This window comes from Pinus tabuliformis, chromosome 3_2, assembly GCF_031772625.1.
Source record: "Pinus tabuliformis cultivar Carrire ecotype Pingquan chromosome 3_2, CPIR1, whole genome shotgun sequence".
Classification (NCBI taxonomy): Eukaryota; Viridiplantae; Streptophyta; class Pinopsida; order Pinales; family Pinaceae; genus Pinus; species Pinus tabuliformis.
In genome coordinates, this window is record NC_142302.1 from 691,114,929 (window position 1) to 691,131,647 (window position 16,719).

Sequence of the window (16,719 nt, forward strand, 5' to 3'; positions counted from 1 at the left end):
TGTCTCGTGCCATTATCCTCTCGATGACTTTTTCTGCCAGCACCACCTGTCCAGCCTCAGGCATACCCCCGAGTAGATATTTTAGGTGATATCTTGCATCCTTGGTTTCCTTGGCTCAGGCCCGTAGCCTCTCAACCTCTGATAAAAGAGATGAAACCTCTACCCCGTATGTTGGTCAACCTATCTCTAGATGCACCCTCTATGCCGGCCTCTCTAGGTGATCATATATTGATTAAGGACCTTAACCGTAGATAAGAACAAGGTTGTAAACAATGTACTATTGGAAATAGTACTCAGAGGGGGGAGGTGAATCAGTATTAGCAAATCATTAACTTTTTCATTTCCATCATCATATTCATATACGCTACTTCAGTTAAGGGAACTCGCGTGTACACACAATTGTGATTAATGCAACTACTGTATATCCAGTAAACTTATGATTCAGTTAATTCATCATATGTTGATCTTTAATCAGTGCATCAAAACTTCATTAACCATATAAACAGTAACTAGGTGCAGTAAAAATAGAATAGATCATCACACATGAACACCATGATATAAGGTGGAAACCCAATGCATAACAAAAACCACCTGTTGCCATCTTCCTTTAATAGAAGAAAAACCTGTTTACAATCTTGTACTGGAACAGACTCATACCAATACACAGGCACCCACCTACAAAAGGCTACAACCTTCTCTTGTTCTCTAGCTACTACTCTAAGGGAGCTACAACCCCCTAGCTCTTGTACTAGCCGATATGTTTACTAGTACGTAGGTTTCGGCCTACTGAAGGCTCCAACCTTCACTCATTTTCCAACTGCTACTAGAAGGGAGCTCCAACCACCTAGCTCTTGTATTGGCTGATATGTTTACCAGTACGTAGGCATCAGCCTACAGAAGGCTATGACCTTCTCTCTTCCTTCAGGAACCACATTCCATAAATTTTCATACTGGATACTCTTGAAACACAACATCATAATCTGAAGGCCACGTTTCATCCAATTTTCATACTGTACCCATAAACAACATTGAGGCACAAAATCAATCACCACTGCAATACAACTATTGCATCAACTAATCATCAATCTCTGAATCACCCAATACTGAATCACTAAAACCCTGTCAACAAAACACAGTCACCAGAACACAGAGCAAACCACAGAACTTTGCAACAACAACCAGATCCAACTACAACTTCAAATATCATACTTCATACTGTATATGCTACTCTGATGAGTCGAACCAGTGTGTATACACACTTTTACCAAAGCGAACCCACATATAGATCTGCAAATATTTACTCATGACTTTGCAGATATTCCAGAAATCATTCATACCCAAATTATAACATTTATACAATAAAACATGCATCAATAATTCAGATCTAGTCTATCCATGATAAAACCAAATAATGATAATACATTCCAAGCCTTATGATCCCGATCCATTATCCATCATCAGCTGCATAGGTGCATCCTTGGTTCAAATCAAGCAAAGCATCACAAACCCATAACCAGCATACTAGATCTCACACTTCATCAGATATTCATCACTTCCACACTTGCACTTTTTCCTAATGATATTCTTCTCCTTATATAGGTTTAGGCCTCTCTCAATACCATGGTCCAAAACTATCTAGGACCGATACCTTGGACCCAATACTTGGGGTCAATACCTTGGACCAAATACCATGGACCAAAACTTAGTTTTCTAACATGTACACGCCTTTCCTTCTGTGAAAGTGCATGTGTACGTTATACGCACCTTTGTATATAGTGAACCTGCATGTATACGTGACTTGGTATATAGTGAACCTGCGTATACCTTTCTTTCTTCATACTTGTTTTTTACTTGCTATACTGTGATCTTTCATCTGAGAGAGTTGCCATCAAGGACAACACTTGTGTCATAACTGTATCATAATTCCAACATGCACATGTGGTTTCATTTTTAATGTGAATTAGCAATAGAAGGTTAATATTGGCTTTTAACGTGAATTAGTGATAAAAGGTTAATATTAGCTTTAAGCACTAAAACCTTTATTAAGCGCCTTTCTCTTAAAAAATTGAATTAAGCACATGGGTGGTCTTGGAAAGATGGTAAATGGTTTCTAATGTGGGTGAAAGGCTGGAAGCAGTATCTTACCAAAAGCACACGATTAGCCTCAGTAGGCGACATGTAGCAGGGCAAAACTGATTTTGTTGCGTGGCCTTGATCTGATATCGATCGTCCATAAATCTTCGCGAGATTGCGTGATTTCCGTTGCATAGAGTAGGGTCACATCAATAGTGGAGATTGTCTAGGCTAGTTGGCAAGCGCATGACGCGACAACCATTAGATGGATGGGATAGATCGACAATTGAGAGTTAACTTGATCGCAAGATCTATGGAGGATTATCCCTAACCGCCAGGGTTATACCACACATATGTGTGCCCAATAGTTACAGTAATGCTAATGGCTACCTCCAACTATCAGCCTTTCAGAGTGGCTAAAGTTTAGCAGATATGCTAAGTTTAACTGGATATAAGTGCAGTCACGAAAATTGGTGGAGTATCACTAGGCGATAAAGCATAAAAGCACTCAAAGAGCAGTTTTAAGGGAGAGTCCAGAGAAAATAGAAGTAAAGCCCGAGAGATAGAGGCAGAGCCTGAGAGACAGAGAAACTCAGCGAGAGTGAAACAAGAGGCTTGCTAAGCTAATTAGATCCTTCTAAAGTGAATGGAATAATCCAGAGAAGCTAAAGAAGTCATCTTTGTGGAGAATTTCATCCAGGAAGATTGATTTGGAGCCCAGAAGCAACCAGAGGTTGGAGGCAATTGTAGGAGCTACTAGTACTCATTCTCAGTGATCCAATAGTGAATTCTAACTATAAAGTACCTTTTGAATGAATTTCAAAGATTTGCAAAAGCATTTGGAGACTTCTAAAGGTTGAGATGCTACAGGGAATTTTTAGGCAGAAACTGAACAAATGATCAGTCTATTGTAGGTGTCTGATATGTGTTGGAGATATAAGAATAAGTTTCAGAGACAGTTGAATAATTCTGAGTGAGTTAGTGCCATGAAGAAGCTCAAGAGAACTCAGAGCACTGACTGAAGGAATCAAGTTCAAGGAAGCTTAGATCTGTTTGCAGAGTAAGGACAGCCAGGGATATAGATGGTATTCTAAGCCCATTGGTTCAGTTCAGTAACCTTAGGAGTTAAGTGTGGAACTTGTAAAAGAAGCTTTACCATAATCCCAAAGAGCTAAGTCAAGTTTACAAGAGGTCAAGGAGACATAGCCCATGATATTAGGGAGAACTCCTACATTAAATTTGTTTTTATATGTGTGTTGCTTATTTGTTACATTATATTATTGTTATATGTGTTTTATATCAGCAGAAACACTTAAAGCTCTAAAACAGTTAAAAACAAACAAATACATACACTTGTTTCATGTACTTAATTCCATAATTGTCAACATAAGCTAGATCATATATTTGTTAAGATTTAGAGTGGGAGGTTCTTGTAAGTATAAAAAGATGTTAAACCCTAATTTCAGATCACTAGGCCCTCCACTACTCATCCCTCCTGCCCCTGTCACTTCCCTCCAACAACACAAGCCCCACCAAGTTAATCGGGATCAACCCCTACCAACCTAGCCAAATGACACCCACGAGGTCAAACATTTGCAAGCAAGAATAACATATAACACATAGGCTATATATATATATATATATATATATATATATATATATATATATATATATATATATATATATATATATATATATATATATATATATATATATATATATATATATATACACATCATAAGCCAAATTATGTACAAATCATAAAATGCCGAAAATATGCACACATAACTGCTCAGTCCCAAGCATCTCCTAGGGCAAGCCCATCTCTTGATCTCCCATAAAGTCCATCCCCACATACGAGAACTCTAAAACTTTCTAATGGTTCGACTAAAACAAACCCTTGACCATGGGAGTCCAATACTGCCCTATCTCTCCCCCACCTGCTTATGACATCAAGGGGGACCACCTTTGGATTCGTGGCTCCCTCAGGGGCCCTTGTGCCACTGCTATCACTAGCCATAGAATCATTACCCTCTCATAGAGCATGCTGCAAAGAATGTTGCCATAAGAAAAACTTTTGTTTCCCCTCGAGCCACTTGTGAAAGCTAAGCCATAATCCTCTAATGGAGGAATCCTGCCCAATCAAAGAAAGTTCTAACCTACATCCATTGTAGCACTGCAATATGAACCCTCAAAGTGAATTTTGGTTCTATTATCCCCACCAGGGACACTATCATGGCGGTTTCCACCTGTAGCTAGGTCTAGAATAAAACTAATTCAGATGCTCCTCTTGATGAAATTATCATCCTCATAGTGCTCAATAGACCAAGGTCTCAACCCATGCCCTACATTCAAGAGATCTTTCGATAGCACCTTGCCTAGAGGCACAAATCTAGTAATGATATAGATGTCCACATTCATGGTGAATGCCATATTTATACCTCTAATGTCAAACACATGTCTATCTAGCCACCATCGACTCACAAAAAACTGTAGGAAATCCTCCTACAACCTCAGTAAGGGGTTTTGAACATACTTCACTAACCCCCATGCTACTAGCTACACTTGTGCCTGAGTGTTGGCTGCTATCACCACACTTAGAGTAGGAAAATCCCCCCCTTTTGATGAAACCATTGTGCCCAAAAAATTAAAGCAAAAAACAAAAAAAATCAACCCTAATGCCCAAAAATATAACATTTGGTAGCTCGTGCACCTATTTCCCAAACAGGCACGTGGTCATAATGAGAAGAAGTGTGCAGATACCACCCATCGTTTTCCCAAGCAATCACACCATTCACATAATTGTCTAACCTGTTCTTGTGACATCCTCATCTCTGAGTACTCATGGCTGTCTCCCATACAATCATGCATATCACACAATTATTTTTCTTACAGTCGTGTGTATCGTGCGATTATTTTACCCTTACCCATGACACTCTTGACCTGGAATTTTGCATATGTATTCCCTATAGTCGCACCATTCACATGACTATGATCCCCATAACCCTATACCTCACGCATCTCTAAGGTACAAACGTACATGACCTCATGTGACTATCACACAGTTGCTCATGCAGTTTTCTACCTTTTCTCCTAAAAAGGGCAATACTTGCCACACTGTATCACCAACTTATCATAGACTAGCGAATTCATGAAGGGGGGGTTAGGACATCTAACTTGTCTCTCCTCGTGCACTACCTGGGTGCACTAGCTAACCGCTACAACTGAAACTAGTCATGGGCTCCACAATAGAATCCACGTCAACAAGTACAAATGAGGTGGAAATATGGGACCCATACCCTTATCTATTTCAGCTTCTATCATTCTTCCAGAGGCCCGTTCATGGGCTCATAACCTCCTTTCACAAAACTGTCAATGTCGTTGGGATCAGGATATCCTCACCTACATTTTGGTACACTCTATTTCATTTCATCAACATACTCATTTCTGCACCCATTTTGCACTTCAGAGTACCCATCAAGTGTTCCTTTCCATGTTTATTGGTACATATTATTTAACGCATTTTAGTTTTCATATCGTTTCATCAAGATGCTTTCACTTGGGGTATTTGCTTTTGACATTGCAAGTTCTCAACAGCTTCACAACAAACTCATTTCCCTGGTGCCAATCGATAGTTAAGGTATAATTCTTCACTCGACATGATAGGTTTCCTCAGAAAATTTGCATATCCTGGCATCATTTCACTGAAATAAACCATGGGGACCACCATCTTGACCATGTTTACCATCACCTTCCACCTATACATGGTAAATATCCTTGTGGGTCAATAGCACTTCCCCTACATGGATTACCCCATTCATAGTTCCCCTCACACTATTGGTATCCATGACCATTTCCCTAGGCGAGAGAGCCATTTCATATGCATGTCCAGAAGATCATCCTCATAATTCTCTTCTTTTCTCTTTTCTTACCAACCCCACTCACAAGCCAACATTCTTACTCATTATCGGATTGAACTTAATGCATACCCACATTCTACATTTGACCTAGCACTCTTCCATATGGTAATAGCCCATCTATGTCACTTCATCTTCATCACTAACCTCACACCAATGCCAACCAATAGGGCCCCTACCTTCAATGAAAAATCCACTGGCATCATCACGCAGGCCACCATTTTCTTTGGGTACCTATCTCCATGTTTGTACATCTCAAACCACCTTTACATTCTTTTGGTAAGTGTATAAAGACTTTTTAAGGAAAAGGATTGTCACCCATATTTTTGTGTTAGTTACATAATGATAGTCCTTAGTTTCCCTTGGTTGTAGCTCACTTTTGTTCACCACACCATTTCTCACCATTCACCCATTACCTACCATGTCAATCAAAACATAGTCATACCCACCTTGGACATCCTACTGATTCCAAGGGCATTTACCCCAAAAACATTATTCCAACTGTCCCCACTAGTATTACAATTCCAACCTTCGGCAATTTTCCATATCTTGTCATATTGTGAGATCTCACTATTATGCCTTTTTGACCCATCATATTACAACCATCTACTTCAAGTGGCACATAGATTCCCTGAACCAGTTTTTTGGGCAATTGACGCTACTTTCCTATCGACATCAACACTCAACTTCGAAGATCAAAGCAATACCTTGGCTGCTTCCCCCCTTTAAGTGACAACATTGGGTGGAAAAATAGGAATCATTATCAGTTATTGATGTCAATTTTCTCCATGACATTTGAAACCAACATAGCTTTTTCATGTCGTAATAGTATCTTACTTTGTGACCAATGCAGTTCTCTCAATTAGTCAAAGACCCATGCATCCCATAGCACCTCATTCAACACTTATTTACATTTGATGCATGAGGGCACCTAGTCTAGTCTATTTGTTAGAGACACCCATGAAGGAAAGATAAGTTATCTTCTTCAACAATCATCATGCTAGCCACATCAACGTTGACTTAACATGACCATTTCCTATATAATTTTAATACTTAGTCATAGTCATCATAATGAGCACAAGATATGCCCGCCTCGTACAAACACTTTTATATTATCATTTCTTCATAGCACAGTTTTCTTTGGATCTCAATCAAGGATAATTCCCTAATCATCTCCATAGAAAATTTCTCTATCTCTCAAGAATCTAGAAAGACTCTGAGTCAAATCAACAAAAATGTGATGTATTTTGGTTATTTTGGCTATAAAATTGTGCATTCATATGTATGCACCACAAAACACTCAAAGCCAGTGATAAACACACACAAAGGTTACATTTTCAGCTAAAAGCAACATGAAGACAAGAAATTTGAAAGCTTTCCTAAGGTTAAATTAAAAATTGACTCATGGAGGTGTACCATTGCTAAAAGTTAATGACCGCATGACTTTTTCTTCGATAGCCATGTTGGTCATGAAAATCCCAATCAACACCTCAGTTAGTGAACTTTCTTAAGAAACACTCCAACTCTTAACATGATGGGCTAACCAATCAAGCCTTAAGCTCCAAGAAGCCTTAATTGCAAGAAGGTCGTAAACAACCACATTGATGAGCCAAAGGAGGGAAGAAGTGTCCAAAAATTCTATAAATACAAGTTCATAGAGAGCTGAAAATAACAAGAAGTAGTTCATTGTTATGCTACCAAAAGCTCTCGCAAGAAATCTAGCATACCATTGTGAGGAGAACTCCACCATTGTAGAGAGTTTTCTATGCTTGTTTGAGAGAGGAAGATCTTATAAAAGAGATTCATAAAGAGAAATTCTTGTTGAGATATTTTGAGCACCATTTCTCAAACAACTATCCTCAAGTGTCTTTGATACTTCTATTGTAACTCTTCCACCACTAGCAATGAATAAGGAGGATCCTTTTCCTATACCTTTGCTCATTGATTTTATTCACAAGCTTATTTGTGTCTTATTCAATGTAGTTTTATTAGTTTTGTTCATGCATTGTTTCCATTACTTTCAATTATTTTTTGGTTGTTGTTTAAGCACTAACATCATCCGATTGTTCATATGCTCCTTGTAGGTAACAACCAACTGAAAGGAACATGTTTTTGGGACCCATAGTCAACAAACACACCAATACACCATTGGTTCCATTTGACTCCTGAAACTAAGTTACAACTAGGAAAACCACTATCTAGGAATTCATAGTTCAAAATTTATTTATTTGAGGATATTTAGAGCTAGGGTTTTGTTCTATAAATATCAATGAAAAAATTTTCACAAGGGATTGTATTTTCCAAAATTTTCACTTGAGTGATCCTAGTCAGTGTGCTCACATGGACCTTTTCAAGCATAGTTTCCAAAGCTTACAAAATTCATTTTTGCAACTCGGTTTGATTTTTATACCCATGGACAAAATTCAAATATGTCCTTAATTGGCTCTTTCTAGTGAGATTAAATTGGACATAAAACACATATTTTCACTTGGATGGGAAAAATGTTGCTTGTGTTGGATGCTTCACACCAATTTATAGCTAGGAGCATGCCTCCCCTAGAATTTTGATAGGCTAGAAAATGATTGATTGGGATCTTCAAATTAAGGATTTTGTTTAAAGACCAATGCAAATTTTAGACAAGGGCCTGGATTTTACAAAACACTCGCTCAAGTGATCATTAGTAGTGTGCTCACATGGGCCTTGGTGAAACATAATTTGAAATATTATGAAGCTGGATTTTCTATTTGAATTTGTTTGTATACCCATGGAAAAGATTCACAATATGTCCTTGAATTTCTCGAGCATGTGAGATGAAAATGGCCGTAAGATAGAGAATGTGACTCGGATTGGTAAACTCCCAATTTTGTTTCACTCTTGGCATTGGGTTAGATCTATGGGAAACCCCCTTCTAGGATTTCATAGGAGAAAAAATGATTTATTAAGGATCTTTGGAGTGAGGGTTTTGTTTAATAAACACCAATGATAATTTTGTACAAGGGAGTGGATTTTGCATAACACTTTGGAGAGTATTATTTATACACATTTATTGGTTTTATTTTTATAAATATTGAGAAAAGGTGCCAATACTATACACGAGTGGGAAAGGGTGACTAAGGAACCTACCTAGGTACTAGACATCCCAATGAGGTCCCATATATAGGTTAAAGTGAAAGTGGCCCAAGAGATACATTCCATGACATATCAAAAGTATTTGAATAGTATGGTATCGTAATTAGAGGGTTCATGCATGAATATGGCATATGAGTGGATTTTAGATGACACCTTGCATGGGTAGTAATGTCTATGTACCCAAGCAAAAATATTATATGGTATAAATACCACTAATAAAAAGTGGGAAATTTGTTCCACACATAAGATAACAACAACAAGCTCCTTCGTTGAACTGCATAAAATGGTGTAAATTTTTGTAACTTCTTATTAAGTGATTTATGATTATACACTAATGATGATACTTGAGAAATAATAATAAGGGATTAACTATTAGAGAAGAGAGATGACAAATGTAACAATCCATATCTCCAACCCCAAGGATTTCACTTACAATATATTTGGGAAGATATTTGAAATATAATGATTGCGTGATAACATAATTTTACGTTGTAAAAAAGAAATGAAATGTGAAAATGCAAGCATATAGTAAAATAATCTAGCTTCTTAATACAATGGGGGGAATCTTAATGTGGTCAAGTGTGATTCTAAATCTATTGACCAAATGGAAAATAACAACAGGAACATGTGACACATATTTAGAGGAGAATCATTTTACATGAGGACACTTAGATAGTAAACCATGGAATAGGAAGCATTTGACTAGCATCTTGTTAGAGAGCACACCATCTTAGAGGATGGGTGTTGATCCCAAGGAGGATTATACTTGGAGGGTGTTTCATTTGTATGGAATTATGTCCTTATTATGTTGTCTTCCCTCGCTTACTGCATATATAAGGGAGGATGCAGTTTTTGTATATTTTGTTATAATTGTACTCAATTCATTTTATTGTCTTAGAGAAGTATTGTGGGGACAAATATGTTAGGATCATGAGGAAACCCTAGTAGTATGAAATTAGGGTACATGAGAAAACGCTAAAATAAGAAAAGGGTAGAGATAAATGTTTTATATGTTTCATGGAGAAATTTATTTTTGGTGAAATTTAGCTTTTATCATATGGTGTTATGGTTTATGCTATGCATGTAGATCCTAGAGAAGGCCATGGATTTGGTGTAATTTATGATGATTCCTATGATGTAGAAGAAATGGAAAATGGATCTAAATACTTGAATGGTTTTAAAATCTTGTTCTTATGGGAAGTGATGCTAGGGAAATATCACACTGAGAAGAAACTAATGGGTACTCAGCATGGTGTGATTCATTTATTAGAAAACTAGTTTATTATTACATATTTCATGATATTCTGAGGTGTTGTTTTTTATGTTGATTTAAGAGTGGAAAGACAATGATTTGAATACAAAAACGTTAGGATGGATAAATATATATGGATACTAGGAATATAATCATATTTCCATGCACTTGTGTGATGCAACATGGTTGGGATTGATATATCCAATGGAATAAAACAATGCTAGTGTCAGGAGCATATGTCTTAAAATCTTGTTGTAGAAAGGGGAGAATTTTTCAGTGTTGATGCTAGTTTGGTGTGCATCTATGATGGTGGCTAGGGTTTTCATGATTTTTCTTTTATAGAATTTAGGGAGATAGATATCTTATCAATTTTTTGATAATTTTTTTTTTATATGTATTTCATTTCATCTATATATGCACAAAGTATCTTGCTATCCAAAATTGTGATTGAAAATTTATTTTTTCTTCTTGCATGGTCTTCGGGATTACATAATTTCCAATATTTATCATTCATATGGGTTTTATATAACATTTGGTTGAATTTATTAAGTTATATAATATAGAAATTGGAATGAAAACATATTTATATTACATAAATTATTTAATAAAGTGATTTTCAAATTTGGTATATGGTTGGAGAAGTGTGCCCTAAGGGATAAAACTTGTTGCAATTTGTTTGGGATTATAAGCTAAATGTATCACTATGAATATTCCTAACTGACATGTCTTTAAAAACAAAAGCAAAACACCCTCAACAATACAACATGTCAGAGTGCTCACATCACCATAGGTGATATTGCATCATCACCACATAGATGGAAATCCAACCTAGAAACCTAACAATTCAACATCAAATAAAACAAATATTTGATTCATATAATATGTGCCATGAAATAAATGCATATCTACCCACACTCAAACACATTCAAAATAATCTCAATTATACATTTTTAACAAAATCACACATTTTTCTAAATATACAAAATGACACCCCGTGCCTAAACAACGAAGTATGGCATATGGTTACCTATATAGAAAATGAAGCTAATATACAAATGAAATCTCATACCCAAATATGATCATATCACATATAATGTTATAGATACAAAATGGGTCTTGTTGGTCACTTATTGACCACTTCCATGCTCACCACCATCATTTCCATCCCAAAAGTAGATCATTGTCCTCTTACTAGAAGAAGGAGATCAACTTTTCTTCTTTTGGGGTGTGTTCCATTACTCCAAGCACTACAAAAATAAAGAACATTATTATTAGATGTTTTTTCTACAATAAATAACATCATTATAAAATAAAAATTTATAATATGTTTCCAAAAAACTCACTGAAGTTTATATAATTAGTCACAAGGGTGTCATTGTCATCCATTCCTCCAACCTCTTTGCTATAATACATTATAATAGTTACAAGAGTCAAAGCATGTAACTTAAGCAAATAATTGTAGAACCAATTCAACTTATCATAAAGAAATAGATCATCAATGAATGGTATAACTTGGAATTTCTTACCCAATAATGGAGATTCACTAGTGGGTGGAGAGGTCAACTGCACAACCTTCTCAAAGGAACATTTACTAATGCATTTATTAAATTGTCATCATGGGTTGATGGTTGGGTGATTGCATGGGGGCTATTTAGAGGAACCATTAGGGATGGAACAATGATATTCAAAGTTGGGGGCATGTTATCAAATGGTTAACGGATGCAAATTCTACAGGTGGAAACGATGACGAAGGTAGTGAAGGTTGGTGATGATCAATACCCATGGGTTATGCTAGTGGTGTGAGTTCCCCAATAAGGTAAGTTAGATACCAAGAATTAGGGTATTCGAAAAATAATGATCAATGATGGATTGGTAAACAATGGATGGTGTTGAATGACATGTAGGAGTAAGAGTGGAGAACTAAGTAATGAAGGAAATTGTATGCATATTTATAATACTTTAATTAGTAAAGCAGACTAAGATAATGAAATAAAAGTTTAAACAAAATCTAATTTTACACATCATAGTTAGGAAGGGGAACATATATTCATCCCAAGTGGACTTCATTCCTCGCTCAATGTCATTGTAATCTGTAAATACATGAAGTGAACAATACAATTATATTCAAACTAAAAGAATATATATTACAGACTAAAAAATTGAAAATATTTGCAAAGATGGATAGTTTTAATTCACCATACCTAACTATGTGGTACACCAAACGAGATTGCAACTACACACACACGCACACATAAAGATGGCAAACATAATAACCTCCTCCATAATATTTTGTTGCTTACTACCCTTCGTTTACCCATTAAATTTTTTTGTACAACTATGAGGCTCAAGTGCGTCACCATGTGGCCTCTACTTTTGAAGTTATAATGCAACATCAAAAGGTCCAACTCCTCCTGCAACATACATTTTTGGTGGATCCTTGTGTGAAGATGCTCCCAAGCTACAATGTTGCACTAAGGTGAAAGCTAATGTGGTTATTTTGGTTTGGGTTTCCATAATTCTAGCCATTACTGGAGGATCATGGATAGTGGTGTTAGGCCATCGCTTAATTCGACAAGGACCTAGTTCTTGGTTGTCCATATCAATTTGTGTATCTTACACTTTCCCAAAACCCAGCCCTTGGAATTCTCCCATGTCAGAGCAATTGTCTTGGATTCATAACTAAAACTTTGTCCATAACTTCCATAAGAAATATAAATGTACCTCCCTATTATTATTGAGGGGTTTATCAAATATCATAAACTAGATATCTATACAATTGTATCGAAATGGTTGATAGGTGCACTAGACTAAATAGATGTATTTTTGGTTGATAGTATAGGTTGGTTGTGTCTTGGGTCAATAAGAAAACACAACAAATATTTTTTAGTAATGTTGAGGCCTCTGATTCAATGTATATTAATATTGATCATGTATTTCTAATACAATCTAGCCCTGTAATCGAAATATTCGTTACCTGACTTTGGGAATTAGAGATGGAGGAAAAAAATGAATTTTAATGAACTTGTAAGAGACATTCCTGACTACTCTCTATGGTTTTAGAGATGTTTTATTAATGGCTTCAATGTAGCCAAGGATGCATTAGTTTCATCTTTTCAATTTCTTAGTTCTTGTTTTGGGTTTGCTTGTTCTAAATTTTGGTTTGGTGATGGTGGGTATGGGTTCTGATTAGGCTCCATATAACCAATTTCCATATAATTCAATAAAGTGATAATGTTTATGATTTTATTTTATGTTTTTAAAATTGTAAACCAGATTAAAAATAAAAAATCAAAAACAAAATACTCAATAGAAAACCATTAGAATCCTTACCTTGAATTTAAAGACAAGATATGGTATTGATTTAGCACACGACGTTGCTTGGGAATCAACAAATTTGCTTAATGAGTGCCAAAATCATGTTAATTTGTACTAATATGGTAAAAAATGGGGTCGCGGTCACATAAAAAATAGATCTCACTATGAAGGCACCTGTCTAACTAAGAGTGCATGCACATTCCTAAGAGTGTGCACATATTCCTGAGGCATATTGGTCTAACAACATGGTTATCATCTTGGATGGAACTTGGGCATTATAAATCCTAGATCCTTAGAAATGTGTGTGTTCTCCTAGGAACACACATGTGTTTCTATAGGCACGTGTTCCAGATGACCTTGTCTCCACTTTTTTGGCCATGATCTTCTTGAAAGTTCCCTACAACTTTCATTGGGAGGAAGATTCTATATCTCAACATGAGTGAGATGTATATTTGGCTTTCGTTAGGTAGTTTATGTATAATTTATACACAAAGAACATGAGACTTTGTAAAAGAATATAGAGAAGAAATGTTTTTTGGCACTTCCATGGCCACTTCCTAGCACAAACCTTCTACCTCTATGACTATTTTTATCCTACAAAGTCTTAAATATGTAATGTTGCATTGCTAGTGTATATTTAAATAAAAAAATTTGTCTAGTTATGGTTTAAGGAAAAAAATATTAAATCACGTATGAAGGAGATTTGGAATATGACTAACCACCTCCTCACTAAGTTCATCAATTCTTCCAAATATGCACAATCTAAAATTGGTGTTTCTGGCCATATTGAGCTTCTACAAATGACCCTACATCCTCAAGTGGTTTATGTTTACCGCAAATAATACAAGATGGCAAGTGGTTTTTGTTGGAATACAAAACTTCATTGCAATGTGGATTTTAGATTACCATGAACTTTACATGGTTACACCTGGCCTCATGATACCTATATCACCATTTGACTCATGCACATATAATCTCAACTTTCATCTCGTTATACAAATACATTATAAGGACCATTTTTTGTATGAATAAAAGCGTTATTAAGTGGGACCAATAAAATTCTAGAGATGTTATGGTTCATTTAATTATTATATCTACATATCAAATATAGCATGATACTTCTATTTATACATTTCTTTTCTAATCTATTCCTCCTTTACCATGCTTCTATTTCTTATTTATTGTTGCTTAATATGTTTTTCTTCTACCACTTATTCTTTTTCTTTCTTCGCATTATTGTCCTTATCTCTTTTTCTCTCACCAATTTCTCCTTTTATTAAAGCACAGGAGGTGATATTGTTTAAATATCCATGTCTTCCTCTTATGTCATGGGTTTTGTTATTCTTTCATCTTTTTATGGCTTACTTCTAAACCCTTTCCCTAACTATCCATAGTCATGACTCTAGTAGCTTTATTCCTACATGAGCCTCTCCATGTTCATTATGAATAGTGAATAACCTCTATAGTAATGAGACTTCCACCCTTGTTATCTCTTGGATTGTTCATCACGATAAGAAACAACCCTCAAGGAATCCAGTAAGTACTTAGTGATCCTCTTTCTTTAGTTTGAAGCTTGACCTTCTCCAACCACAGGGGGTATTCCTTCTTTTTAATGAGTTATAAAGAATGAAAAATATTACAATAATAATATCCTTTAATTAATGATAGACTAGAATAGCTCCAAAATTTATAAAGGAAAGAAAATATGGTGAGGCTTATATAATGAGAAGAATGTTGAATTCAAACTCATAAATAACTACAAGTGATTTTCAATTGTCTTAAATATGAAACCATTATAATGAGAAAACACACATAAAACTTGTTAAATACTAAGTAATAACATGAATTTTCCTTAGTAGATTAATATGAGGAAAAACACATAGAAAAATTTAAATAGTAAGTAATGGAAGGTATTTGTCTTAGTATTTAAAAGGAAGAAAAAACATTAAAACATTTAAATACTAAGTAATGGCATGTATTTTCCATAGTATTTAAAAGTATGAAAACACAATAAATAGAAAATAAAACAAAAATAAATAAAATACATTAACATAAAATAATAATTTGTTTGATATTTAAAACATACTCATTTAATGAACTCAATAAACAACATGATATCATATATGCAAATATGATTGAAAATAAACACAATAAATGAATAAGTACCCAATTATTTTCTTGTAAATAACATGTATTTAAAAATAATTCTAATTGGATATTAAAACAATGAAAATCTAGGTAGTTAATTTCATGAGAATCATGAAGATTCCATTGATATAAAATTTCACATAAATTAGAAAATGAATGTAACAATAAAAAACAATTACAAGAATACACACGTGCAATAATTATAACACTATTAATGATGAAAAAGATAAAAAAGCTAGGATTATCGCATAATCCTGCTTTAAATTAAAATATCATTCTTGAAAATAGAATTCTCATGCAAAAAATCCCTTTTTTTATGGTTTCTACCGTCTTCTTATATTATCAAGAGTTTGTTGTGATTAAGTTTAATAACCTCCCATTAATTAAAAAAAAAAATCACGATTAATACTAAATTATATTAATATGATTTCCTTTAGCAAAATTCATTACTTATATTATCAGCCGTTTGTTGTGATTAAGTTTTAATAACCTCCCATTAATAAAAAAAATCACGATTAATACTAAATTATATTAATATGATTTCTTTTAACAAAATTCATTATTCTTTTGTTGAATTAATTTCGCCCAGATCATTAATCCATTTGTAATTTATTTCCCTATATCACATAAATAATAATTATTCATTAATAAATCACATAATAACTTACAAATAAATAATAATTATTCATTAATAAATCACATGATAACTTAAAAACAAAATTGCAGTAAACATATTTTTCTCATGTCATTTCATTAATGTCTTCATAAAATTATTTGAGATAAAATTATTCACATACCTTATATTTCATGCAAAGTAATTTTATCGTTTTTTGGTTTGATCCCTGTAGTAAACATTGGTAAAATTTTCCAAATTACCCCATTTAT